This window comes from Ambystoma mexicanum, chromosome 6q (genome assembly GCF_040938575.1).
Source record: "Ambystoma mexicanum isolate Mex_15411 chromosome 6q, UKY_AmexF1_1, whole genome shotgun sequence".
NCBI classification, from domain to species: Eukaryota; Metazoa; Chordata; class Amphibia; order Caudata; family Ambystomatidae; genus Ambystoma; species Ambystoma mexicanum.
The window spans coordinates 749444348-749457488 of record NC_090937.1 but is presented as its reverse complement, the minus strand read 5'-3'; the positions used below and the strand labels follow the sequence as shown (position 1 = coordinate 749457488).

Below are 13141 nucleotides of genomic sequence, written 5' to 3'. Positions count from 1 at the left end.
CCAGTCTTATTTCTATCATTACAGACAACCACATATCACAGAAAACTAAGCAGGCTACCAATAAGAGCCTAACCAATCAGAGATCCCAGAATCAGCCTTCCACTCAACAGAGCACTGTACACCACGAAAGGGGAGCAAACTGGCAATCTGAAAGAGAAAAGATCTGCGCAGCTGCAAAGAATGACACCCCCCCCCCCCCCATCTCCCTACCTGGGCAACCTGTAACGGAAACACTATGGTGTACCTTATTGGGTCTATTACAGCCCAGTCCAAAAATGTTCTGCTTTACTTCTACAGGTTCCACCACTCCAGAGTACCAGTGATGCCACAGGAGAACAGGATCCAAGACTAATCTAGGACACCTGGATGATTCCAGAGGCTGGAAGATGCTCTTCCTCGTTACAGTACCTTTGGTGACTTGGCAGGTGAAGAGATGGAGGTTCTTGGCTTCAATCGACAGGACCCCTTTAGTATGGACCCCCTTTGCAAGAAGGAGTTGCTGCGATGTTGAGGCCAAGAGAAAAAGAGGAACCAGACAGTGGTGGTAAGGCAGCACTTTCCGTCTTCTCTGTGGTCTCCGTTGGTGGGTCGTTACTCTGGCTGTGGATGTACCGCAAAGGGGAAACTTATCAACTCCGAAAAGGCCTGGCTGAAGAGGACACAACCCTTGGGGACCTTAGATGCCCTTCGGTGGCAGAAGTAGGTGTCAGGTTTCAGGATTTCATGGTTTACAGATTTTTGGTTCTTCAGTGCTGCAGCCGCAGCACGTAACTCTGGATGGCTTCTAGTGAACTGGACTGGATTACAGACCCTCCCCAAGGCTGGACACTCAGGACGTCTTCTTCAGTTTTCGGTGCTGGGAAAACTACTGGAGACCTTCCTCTGCACGCAGCGAACTGGGATCTTCTTCGGTGGGAAAAGTGGTCAGATGTGTCAGGGATGTCCCTTGAAAGATTCTTTCATCAGGTGAAACTTTCGCAGCTCCAGGGAAGCACCATGCCAAGGTACCCCCTCTTCTGGGAATATGTAGCAATCTGGCTTCCAGCGGTCATGAAAACTCTTCTGGGCCCTGGGCGACACCTTGATTTCTTCGGATCGAGATGTCCAAGCACACCTCTTCTAGACACACAAAGACCCGTTTTCCGTATGGCAGAGAGGGTACTTCTGATCAAGAGTAGCAGGTGCATGATGGTCCCTCGTAGCTCGGGGAGAGGTCTTCCAACTAGGTCCTCTCAATTCAGGCCTTGGGTCATCTCGGCATGCTTCGGATTCCTTGAAGAAATACAGCTGCAGACTCCTTCCTATGACTGGACCCAGGATTCAAGCTCAGGTTTCAGCTTCTGAACAAATTGGTGAGTGAGAGGTCCCTAGTTATACACATTTGTTCCCCAGTCATTCAGGCTGAGCCAGGTTCATTCAGCCAATCATGAACAAGTGCATTAATGCAGGCAGGCAGGCAGTCAATCAGGCTCACAGGCATTCAGGCCCTTCACCCAAACCAGAGACCCATAACACAGATGTGGATTGGAATAAGCACCCAGCCTTTCAGAACATTGCACGCATTCACTCCAGTTTCAGTCAGGGCTGGCACATGCATTGTCACACACAACCAAAACCAGACTCTCGCAACACAGAATGTGGGTGGACTTCAGACTACATTCATACAGGTCCCACCCCAAGGGTGTGCCCACAACACAGCCCTGGGAAGCCTCCAGTCATTCTGGAGGGAGGCAGCCCCCGAGCCATATTTGGTCTTTCCACTCAACAGCCAGTCAGGGAGAAGGGGACAGAGTCAGGGCATCCCAGGACTTTGGGAAACAAGGTGTAAAAGCAATAGAAACCTAGAGGCTACAGTTCCCATCTTGGCTTTGTCCAGGAATCCATTGATTCCTATGGCAGGGACTGGATGTCCCAAATATGGAGGACACTCAATGCCACTGTTAAGTCAGCATATAGCTGCCACCAGCCCATACCTGGCTCTGTGGGCAACACACGGTGTACACGGGTGTACACCTACCCTTGGGTGCTGCAAGGGTATGATAGATTTATAACGTGCTTAATGCCCAGAAGTTTCTAAGCGCGGACCTGGGGATCAAACCGGAGTTGCTCCGCGCAGTCTTGCTTCCAAGGCGAGGCGTTGCCCCGGAGCTATCCTCCCTGAGGTATCCCATGGGTGTTCACCAAAAAAAAAAATGAAGAGCTGCACTGCCAGAGGTCCAGGCTTGACCTCAGAGGCAGAAAACAGAGAAAACACACAGAGAAGTGGTAGGACAAGTACTAGGAGGTCCTGTCCCTCAAATACGTATTTAAAACATCACAGATGTGTAAAGAGAACTGTGAAAATGAAATGGAAATCAATTGGATGGCTACTGCACCTATATGTGGATTACCCAGTTTCCCAAAACTTGAATACATGAGGGAAGACAAATTGATGGGCAATCGAGGCAAAGGAAGGCATGTGTGACTGAGGAAGCCACGCTACGAAGACCTGAGCGCGCGCGCACACACACACAAACACAAAAACACACAAAAGCCCCTTCACCTTTTCACAATGACTACTCAATAACAACAAAACAATTGAGGGTTAAACCTACCTGGATCAATCCGGGTGAGGATCTGTATTTTGAAATCACTCTTCAGACATAAACCAATGTCTCTCAAACAGAAAAAGAGCATGCTCCCATTTCCGGTAAGCAGGAGATTCTGTAAAAGGGTGGAAAGAAGCCTCTATTATTAAGTGGAATTTGACGCTGTGGCCTCTTGCTCTTATACAGTGCGTTTTTCCACAATGCATTTTCCTCTCTAAAGTTTACAAGAAAAACAGTCAAAAGTCTGGACTGTTCTGGTGGGTTGATTTTATTAAAGCGCACGCACACTCAGCAGCCAAAAAAAACTCAGACAATGTAATGCATTCCTGCATTATCAGGACACTACAATCCTTCTGTAAAGAGATAAGCCACCTTAAAGTGATGGGGAATATACCAGTGCACAGCTTAATAATATATTATTGGACTCAAGTTCATAGTCTGTCCTTCTTTCCCCTCCCCATCACTTCCCTCTTGTTTTTCCCACGCATTCATCTATACACAGCCAACTCTTGCCATGCACACTTCTGTCAGGTGGCTTGGCAAGCCCAGTTATCCCCCTTGCTCGAGTGAGTGTTTCTCACAAACTAAGCTGGTGAAAGCCTCCACATAAATAGGGCCCTCTTGAGCACCTCTCAGGTCTACCACGCAACCACACACCAGCCATACTCTCACGACAAGTGCACTTTATTAAACTATTAAATCTGTACAAACCTGCAAATCCCGATGAAATATGGCAGAATATCTTTTCCAGCCCAAGATTCACAGTAAGAATAGCAATACTACATTTTCTAGAATTATTATTACAATATGTAGATGTAAATATGAAGACTACAACCTGAAGAAGGACTTTTAATATAGATAGCTAGTCAGTCTGTATGCAGTGCTAAAAAGCACCCTTAAACTTAATCTCATGCTATCTGAAAGTTGCTTTCCTTTTTTTCTTCTTTTAACCTGTTTTGATGTAACATTCCAAACTAGTAAACGGAATTCTGTAAATCTGAATGTGGGGCTTTTATATGCTGTAAATGTTGTACATTTTGTAAATATTGTAAACATATGTAAACATTTGTAAACTTGTAAAATGTGTTTTGTTTAAGTTAAATGATTGCATATTTGAAAGATTGATTTATTAGCCAACCAAATAAAAAAAAAAGAAAATCATATTTATGCTAGGTTGGACAGCCACTGGTGCAATCTGAAAGAATGATGCAATCTTTCCCCTTGGCTTACTCGTGTTAGTTGCAGCAATTTCAGAATGTTCAAGCGTCGGTTTAGCCAACTTTGATACTAGCTGAGGAATTGGAGCGATATTCAAAGGCTTCCGTCTGCCCCTGAAATTATATTGAATGGGCTTAATGCTTTTTTTAGATGCAATTTTCAGCTTAGTTCATGTTAAAGATTGCAACTGGCACTAAATCGTGATTGCCGATCCACCTCTGCTCTGACTCACCGACAAGCAGACGGCCAACAGCATTCACCACACACTCAACCCAATGCGCGCATGCCAAGGCAGGCGGGTGCTGCAATTTTAGCACTTCTTGGTCGAAAGGCGGGACAAAGTAGATTCTGTCCAATTAATTCAATTAGTTCCATTATTCTGGCCAATAAAGATTCAACGTTAGTGTCCCAGTGCTATTCCAGCATGTAGTTCATAGCAAATGCAGAAAGGCCTGAAACTTAATAAAATCGAAATGAGTGAAGGTAGCAGGTAAGTAGGAGCAGGCAGCCAACAGCACTCACTGGTCAACCGACCCAATGCACACCAAACGAAATGCATAAAGAGAACACAACAAAAATACAAATCTTAAATACATTATAAGATTGAATACCATAAACAATAAACATCAGTTGACATCAAAAACCCTTAACTAAAATTTAACACACAAGTTCAGAATAGTTCGCCACTATTATTGTATGTAATCATGAGTCATTAGTAGCCCAAGCAGAGTTAATTTGTCCAATATGAATGTTTGCCATTAGAACATGTCCGGACACCAGCAACTAAAATGATCATATGCATACTTTAAGTAAAGGGATGCTGTAAGACATTGAGTACATTGCATATTTGTAACCGGAAGTACAATGTAGAATCTCCTAGGAACAACCCACCACTTTCAAAAGAACAAAACAAAAGGTGCATGCTTGTTTTGATTGAGACATGGTCACAGGTCTAAATTTTTCTCCCATAAAACATGAGAAGCTATAGGTAGCTGGGAAAACCTTAATTTCGTACATTTCCAAGCCATGCTATTGCCAATATAATTAAAATAACTGTTAGAAATGTCCTTCACATGTCTGAAAGTCATGCAGAAACTGACAAAAGACGATACGTGCGTGAAGCCAAGGAAAACGTTACTTTGTGTTGCTTCATAGTGTTTATTGATTAGTGAAGATAAGTTGAGACAATGTTCTGAACCACCCAGTCCAGAATGAATCTGGGCAGGGTAATGGTGACCATTCAAATGATATTTTGTGAACGTCAGATAAATAAATATATCCAGACTTTTTAGTGAATTTTAGTGAACTATCACACAGAGCAATTGAACATGCCAGACTACTCAAACCCTTTTTGGATAATATGGTGAAATAGGCAAAGCAGATGGTAAAATCCTTGATGTTAACATTGCTCCAAAAAAGTTAGTCAAGAGAGCCCAAACCTCAGGGTTTACACTCATTTCTGGGCACACCATCAGGAGCTGGTGCTTTACAGGATTTTAGATCATGAGTTGAGTTGATGTAGACCGTAAGTTCTTGAGCAAAGCCATCGAGGCTAGTAACTTCATACGTCATTTTGGTCACTTCCTTCCTTGTAGAGGGTATAGAGCTACCATTACAGACTACATTGGAGAGCTTAAACTTGACTCTAGGGATAATGGTCACTTACAGGATCTGAAGTCCTGATTGGAGCTGCACGTATCCACTATGTGCGTTCGCAGAAAAATAAACAGCAGGGGCAAAGGGACTGACTACCTATGAAGGTACCCTTGGCCTGTGTAACAGTAGGCAGGCAACCATTTATACAGCATAAATTATGATTAACCATAAAATGAAGGAGTCTTTTTCCTTGGCAATTATAAAACTGCATGCCCTACACATAGGCATAAATAAATCGCCACCCAAAATTAGCACGGAATCATTTGAGGTCACAATCTCTGCATTAATATACTTATCCAAACAAAGTATGATCCAATTCATTTGGACAGACATGATTTACGTCAGTACCAGAACAGCGATTTTAGAAGTTGACAATGAATAGTTTGTACCATATCAAAGTCTAACATTCAGCACTTGTATCGTTTAGATTCTAGTTGGACCAATTTAAAATGACATAATATCAGTAAAATAAGAAAAGAAATCCTGTGGATAAACCGACCAGGTTTCTTGTAACAAAATTATATCAAAGTCTGCTATAAAGTTCATGCAATTTGGATCTTCAAGTTTGTAAGTATAACCAGCAATTTTCCACAATAACCCTGCCCTCGGTCTACTACAGAAACATGTTCCCTGCCCAAAATGCATGGTCTAGGATTAGAGTTTTCTTCCAAATATGGTGGGAAAGATATCTCTAGGGTCAACTGTCTCAGGTTATAAGAAGTGACAGCCAAATCTTTATGGACAAAAGTAGTGTTAACTGTTTGACATAGGCCACCAGCAGACACATCATTTTCATAACATTGCAAACATCAGAGCAGGATGAACAGATCCTTAAGGCGGTCATTCACCAAATGATCCCCTGCCCCTACTTTTACCACTGCCTGGTTATTACAACACATCCATGAGCCTTAATAGAGAAGTATTTCCCACCAAGAGGACAGACCTGGAAGAGCTAAGGGGGTAATATTCTATATTCAATGGTCGTAAGGTTGTCCACTAAATCTTTATCAAATCACATTCTTATATAATTGAGATTATGGTTGGTTAGATAATGAGGATACACTGTATTAATGGCATCAGGTCTAATGGTGGAAAGACAACCTTTGGCATGACGTCACCAGTGCAAACATTAGTTAATGTTAGTTAATGAAAACTGACCTTCATAAATCTCCCTTTGAGCTTTGCAACACCATACCTAAATATCACAGTATTCTGGAAAAATTTTTGATCAGTTTTAATACTCCACAGTGGAGTAGATCTAACAACTGAAGCTGAACAGTGCTCACCTAGAGACCTTCTTGACTGGTCAAACATTTTTAGGTGTAGTCTCTCATAGCTGCATTGTATATTAATGTTTGGTTAATCCAAGTAAAATGTATTCCATAGAAGGGCCACACTGGCCACCACGTATTGCTTGAATGAAGAGAACCTATACTCTGCATAATGTGAGGAGCACCTCTCCGGCATCACCTATCCCATGCATCAGCCATAGCTACACCACATTTCATGCAAATTTAACCTTAACACATGCACTCAGGATAATCTAGATGGTATGACAAACCAAAAGCCATAGCCCTAACCGATACAGTGCCACTCAATGAATGCACTATTCCCGTCACAACCCAGTTTAACCACAGAAAGGCTTGCAATATTTTGGAGCACCCTTCCGACCACTCCTTACACCTGCAAGTTACTCTACACGAAGTACCCATCTAAAGCATCAAGTATCCAAAATACTTGAATCTAGTATAGCGGGCACCTGAGCGGTTAATAGAATGTGCACCTTCGGACAGGTAAACGGTGCTATGAAGTCATACCAACACTGACGTGCACTAGTCAAAACTCTTGACATTTTATTATTCACAAAAATAGAGGGTGGTTGTGCTTATATTAGCCTGTAACCTCTAGCCAAATTAAAATTATGCCAAACAACCTCTTTTCCTAATGGAAGAATAAAAGATCATTTCCGGCACAGGCATGATTTGCTCTAAGTGAACTGTTAGGAGTTCAAAGAAGGAAGCACTATTTTTATTTCATCTGAGCCATGATTTAGCTCCAAAACATAACATGATATTTCTGCTTCCAGGAGACTTACTTCCGACTACGACACATTGTTTCCAGCATCTGGTGGCTTATAGCCCTCGCAGGACAAGGCGCAGTGTTGAGCGACGCAGGCGCACAGGAGATGCTTTGCTATTACACATAGTATGCTTCACTGCGTCCACACTTCAGAGCCTTTAAGAACCAACGTTCGGATCATCTGCAGCAAAGCCCTCGCAGGACAAGGCTGTGGTGTTGTTTGACGCAGGTGTTTGCCGGTGATGGGGTAGCGGCGCAGATTGTGAGCACGGATGACTTCACCCTCCTTTCTGCGTCCACAAGGTAAGAAGGTGCGTGGAGCATTAGCACTGCTACACTCCATGCACCCCCCCAGACATAGTGCCCCTCTCCCTCTGTACTCGTGTTACCCCTGCAGCCGGTCTTTACCCCCCTCAGGCGCTCGCTTCCCCCTGCCCACATGTGCCCCCTCGCAATTTATGCTGAGAGTGCTCCCTGCTTCTCAAGCCACGCGCACTCCCTCACATCTGGCCGTGCCTCTATCTGGCTGTGTACTCTCTCACATCAGGTTACGTCACAAATTAAGCTGTGTGCTCCCTCGCATCATAGGTTCCTGCATCCTTTACAGGCCTACCCTCCCAGCACTTCCCTACCTTCCTCTCGCATCTTGTCCCATCCGCCCTCTGACCTATTGTTTTGTAACCCCCTTGCGTGGTGTTTCCCTGTCCATTCCATTGTTTTGTTTCACTACTGTATCTTTGCATCGTTTCATTACTGTATCTTTGCATTTCCTTCTAGGCTCTTCAGTTGTGTAATGTGCCTTGGTGGGTTGGGTTTCTGCACTGTACTTTTACCCTGGCGCTGTTTTAGCTCTACTTTAATGACATTGTGTTTCTCCTTGACTGCATTCCTTACTTCTAGGTTCCTTGTGTGTATTGTTCCTTGCGGTTGGTATTACATTGCATTGCATTGCCTACTCTCTTTACGTCCAGGTTCCCTATTGCGTGTTGTGCTTTGCTAATGGTTCTGTATTGCATCTGATTTCATAGGTCTGTTCCATGTTCTGTGCTGCGCTCCCCTGCCTGTTGTATCCCCCACTTGTGCCTCCCCCCAGTGCTCCCCCCTCCCCATTTGGGCTCTCCCCCCACCCTCCATTTCCTCCTGCACCCTCTATGGTGCCCTCTGTCTCACCGCTATTCTATCGACTATCCAATCCCACTCACTAAGTCTGGCAGGAAGAAGCTCAAAAGGGACATCCTGGTCTCCAACCCAGGTCACCCCATCGCGGATACCTACACCAGCGCTTCCTCCAGAAAGACGCTTATCGATATCCTCTGTCGTTCTCTCCAGGTCTATGGACCCCCCATATGGTCTCTGTTCCCTCTCCTTTTTCCTCTTCTCCCATTAATGGTGGCACCCGGTGGGAGGCCCTCCTGGCCCCCTTCCACCGCTCCAAGACCATCATTAATGTCTAAATGGCACCGTCTTGGTCCAGGGCCTTCAGGTCAATCTCCTCCTTTTTGATAGACGCTTCATGTGCCTGATCAACTTCCTTTCTTCTCCTGCTATCCCTACTTACCCCTATCTGTCTTCTTCCTCTCTGACTACCCTCCCATCTCTTCCATCCTCCTTTGCCCATCCTCGGGCACTTCCAACACTTCCGCAGGCATACCTCAAGCCTGTATGCCTCCACTGAAGTCCTTCAAAGGTGGCAACCTGTTTCACATCGCTACTCTCAACTCTTGCTCTGTTGTCAAACACTCCTCTGACATTTGCCATCTCCTGGAAGAGCTTGATTTGAATGTACTCAGTCTCACCCAGACATGGCTCATGCGCAGCTCTGTCACGAGTTTTGACACACTCCTTCCCGATGGCTACAAGATCCTCTCCGAACCCAGAACCAACCGTCCGGCGGAGGTGTAGTCTTGATCTTCCCAGAGTGAATCCCTGCTTCTATCATTCCAACCCAAGACTACTCCTTTGAATGCCTGGTCTGCAGGCTCTCCATCTCTCCTGGCCTCTCTCTCATGGTGGCCACTATCTACAGGCCGCCTAGCCAGTCGCCCTCTTCCTCTCCGAGTGGGCTGAACGCTCCTCCTCCTTCCTTGCATCTACCTCTCAACTTCTCCTCCTCCGAGAACTGAACATCCACCTGGATGCTACTAGCCCATCTTCGAGGCTCTTTCGCAACCTCTGTGACTTTCTCTCTCTATTCTTCCCTCTGGTCCGACTCACTCTGCAGGGAACACCCTGGATGTTCTGATCTACTCAGACCTCCCTCCTCTATAACCCCTCTCACCACTCTTGGAGCGACCACTTTCTCCTTTCCTCCCATCTCTCTCTGGCTCTACCCCTCGGGTCAAGCCGTCCCCAGCACTGCCACCTACCTCCTTGGTCATCCGGCCCATGAAGCATGTGTCAGTTGAGGCTCTCGCCGATACTTTCTCTCCTCCTCCAACACCTTTGGCTGACTCACACTCTGACAGCCCTCTCTAACCTTCAACTCTATATCTCCAACACTCTTGACGTCCTTGCCCCTGTCAGGAGAATCTGTTTTAAGCCCACATACAAGTGCAACTCTTGGTACAATTCTGACCTTGTCGCCCTTAAACGCAAGTGTAGGCTAGCTGAGAGAAGTGAAAGGCATCAGGCACACGCTCTGACAAACTAGCATGCCACCTGCTCCAACAGCAGTACAGACTCTGTCCTCTCTAAGAAGAGAGCCTACAACCAAGCTCGTGTCTCTGCAGCATTTAACAACTCGGCTGAACTTTTCAAAATCTGCAAGGAGCTGGCCAATCCTGTTGCAATCTCTACCTCTCTGGTCCCCTCTCAGGCCCTCTGCACGGTCCTGGCTTCTCATTTCACCACTAAAACTCACGACATCCTGTCCACCCGCTCATCCTCTACCTTCTCTACCATCCCTGGCCCATCTTCGGCTGCTTCTCCTCCTCCTCCCTTCTCTTACTTTCCCCTGTTCACCCCTGACAATGTTTCTAGACAAGACCAATCTATGAAAGTCTCATCAAAGCAGTTTCTCCCCGGCTCATCCAAAACCATCAAGGATCACATCGACCCCCTTGCTCCAGCCTTGGCCGATTTCTGTAATCACTCCTTTGCCACTGAAACCTTCCCTTCCCCTCCATAAGCACATCCTCTGCCAATCCTTCCTCTCCGGCTAACTATCGCCCGATCTCCATCACTTCCTTCTTGGGCAAACTCCTGAAAAAGCATGGAAACTGCTCTTCTGAACACCCATGAAGACTTGCTCTCCAGTCTTGACTCTAATCTTCCTTCTGTCCTCATTCTCCTCAATGTATTCTCTGCTTTTGACACGGTCAACCATGTCATCCTGCTTAATCGCCTCTGTGACAGCCTGGGAATCACTGGTCAGGCCCTGGCCTGGTTGACCTCCTTTCTCACTGACCGGCCCTTCCCAGGTACAACTGGGGTCTTTCCTCTCTTCAATCTCTTTCTACTTGTTGTGTTCTCCAGGGGTCTAACCTTTCACCCTGGCTTTTCAACCACTACTTGGCACCTCTTGCCCACCGCATCGCTACTTTCTGCTCTAGCTTTCAGTGTTATGTGGATGACACCCAGCTCTCCTTCAGGCTCCCCTCAGCCATCTCTGCTCCTTCTCTCATACCAGACCGTCTGGCCGTAATTCAGGAAGGGTGTGCCGCCAATGATCTCTGCCTTAATGCCAGTAGGACAGAGATCCTTACCGGGACACCTGCTTCCTCCTTTCCTCTCTCTGGCCGCCCACCCTGGACCCTCTCCCTGCTCCTTTCTGTGAGGCTAAGAACCTTAGTGTGATCTTCGACCCCACCCTCTCCTTCTCTCCTCATATCTCTGGCATCTCTAAGAAGTCACACTATCAGCTGCACCTCCTCAGAGGTATTCTGCCTTTTCTCACTTTCCTCCAGAAGCTCTCCATCTCCAGAGCCCTGGTCCTCTCTAGGATGGACTATTGCAACAGCTGCTTTCTAAATCTCCCTGTCTCTACTCTCTGACCTTTACAACTTATCTAGAACAGAATTGAGAGACTTGTCCTTGGCCTCAAGGCCAGGGATCGTATCTCTCAAGCTCTGAAATCCCTTCACTGGCTCCCTGTGGCTGCAAGGATCAAGTTCAATAACATATGCATCGTACAGAAGGTTTTTGGTTGCCTGGGACCGCAATACCACCAACTTTCTCTTCCTAAACATCTCCCTTCTCGAGTTCTCCGATCATCCACCTCCAACTCTGTGGGTCAGATGCTTCTCCAAGCAGAGAGTGGGGGCAGATCTTTTTCCTTGGCTGCGGCTTCACTCTGGAGCAGTCTCCCTGCTTCTCTCAAACTTGAGCAGAACCACCTCCAGTTCTGGAAGCAACTCAAGACCTTCCTTTTCGCGTCCGCTTTCCCTCTTCATCTTCCCTGCTGATGTCCCCCGACTGCTCGGCACAGTGGTTACCTGGCCACCCACTGAACTCGGGCCCATGCTCCTGCATGTCCAAATGCCCTCACACTGCCTCCGGGTTCCCCCAGCACTTAAGGGTCTGTATCGGCAACACTAAAGTCCCTTCTCTTTTTACTTATCTCTTTGAGCTAGCTCTATCAACCAATAACATCAAACTTTGTTTTGCACATAGCCTACCCATTGCCATTTCTAAGTTGCTTTAATAAAGAGCAAAGGGATTCATTGCATATATAAGTGTGCTACTGATGCAATAGGATACCTTAACCAAGTGTGCCTTCAGCTACTTCACTTATAGGCAGTATGTGTTCGTGCATATGTTCACTTTTCGAAGTCCTGTTATAAACAAGAATTGGCAAAGAGTTGTAACTTGTGTATAGGAATTACATAGCCATTTTCCAGGCACTGCTATGACCAGGGACTAATACAATTTTCCAGCTGTTACAGAGAGAACCATTATGGCGGTGCCGGCAAATACATGGGGTTGTTTGGGACATAATTAAAGATCATACATCTGTAGACTGCAACCTGAATGCATACATTATATATACACACCCTCTACACCGAGATACATACATTGTATACTGCGAGGTATACACTGTGCATTGAGATATATACATTATATATTGAAATAGATACATGGCACACAGATACATTCATTGTATACTAAGAGGTATATGCTGTACAGTGAAATTACATATTGATGTATGCATATTCACTGTACACTGGAGGTACATGCATTGTAGACCGAGATGCATATACAGTATTTTATTGATATTGATAGTATTTGTATACCACCTATACACACGTGTTTCAAAGCGCTTCAAGGCAAGGGAGGGAGCAAGGGAAAATACAACAATATTCTCACAAGGCCTTGAGACATTAAGAATGTGAAATTAACTATCGTACTATGCCCAACGACATTTCAGATAGTGCAAGAGCTTTGACAATGATATGGAGGGGAAGGAGGGAGGGGGAGGTAGGAGATGAGACAGACTACTATCATACTAGGCCTGACTACATTTCTGGTAGTGCAGGGGAATGACAAAAGGTGAGGGAAAAGGGGGGTGGGGAGAGGAAGGAAGGAGAGGAACAAAACAAGCGACTATCATACTATGTCTGGCAACAATTCTGATAGGGTATGTGCATAGAATATAGTGAGGG

At 45.7% G+C, this 13141-nt stretch overlaps 1 protein-coding gene across 3 annotated transcripts in view; it reads right to left on the bottom strand.

The window, feature by feature from the left end:
- FHIP1A (FHF complex subunit HOOK interacting protein 1A) overlaps positions 1–13141 on the bottom strand; it is an 839659-nt gene that overhangs the window by 601572 nt on the left and 224946 nt on the right. For 2 of the 3 annotated variants that reach the window (XM_069631272.1, XM_069631271.1), the window contains one exon: positions 2595–2703. The exons of the other annotated variant lie outside the window; for it this stretch is intronic. The gene's annotated coding sequence lies outside the window, so the exon portion shown is untranslated. The remainder of the gene's footprint in view (positions 1–2594; positions 2704–13141) is intronic. 3 annotated transcript variants of the gene reach the window in all.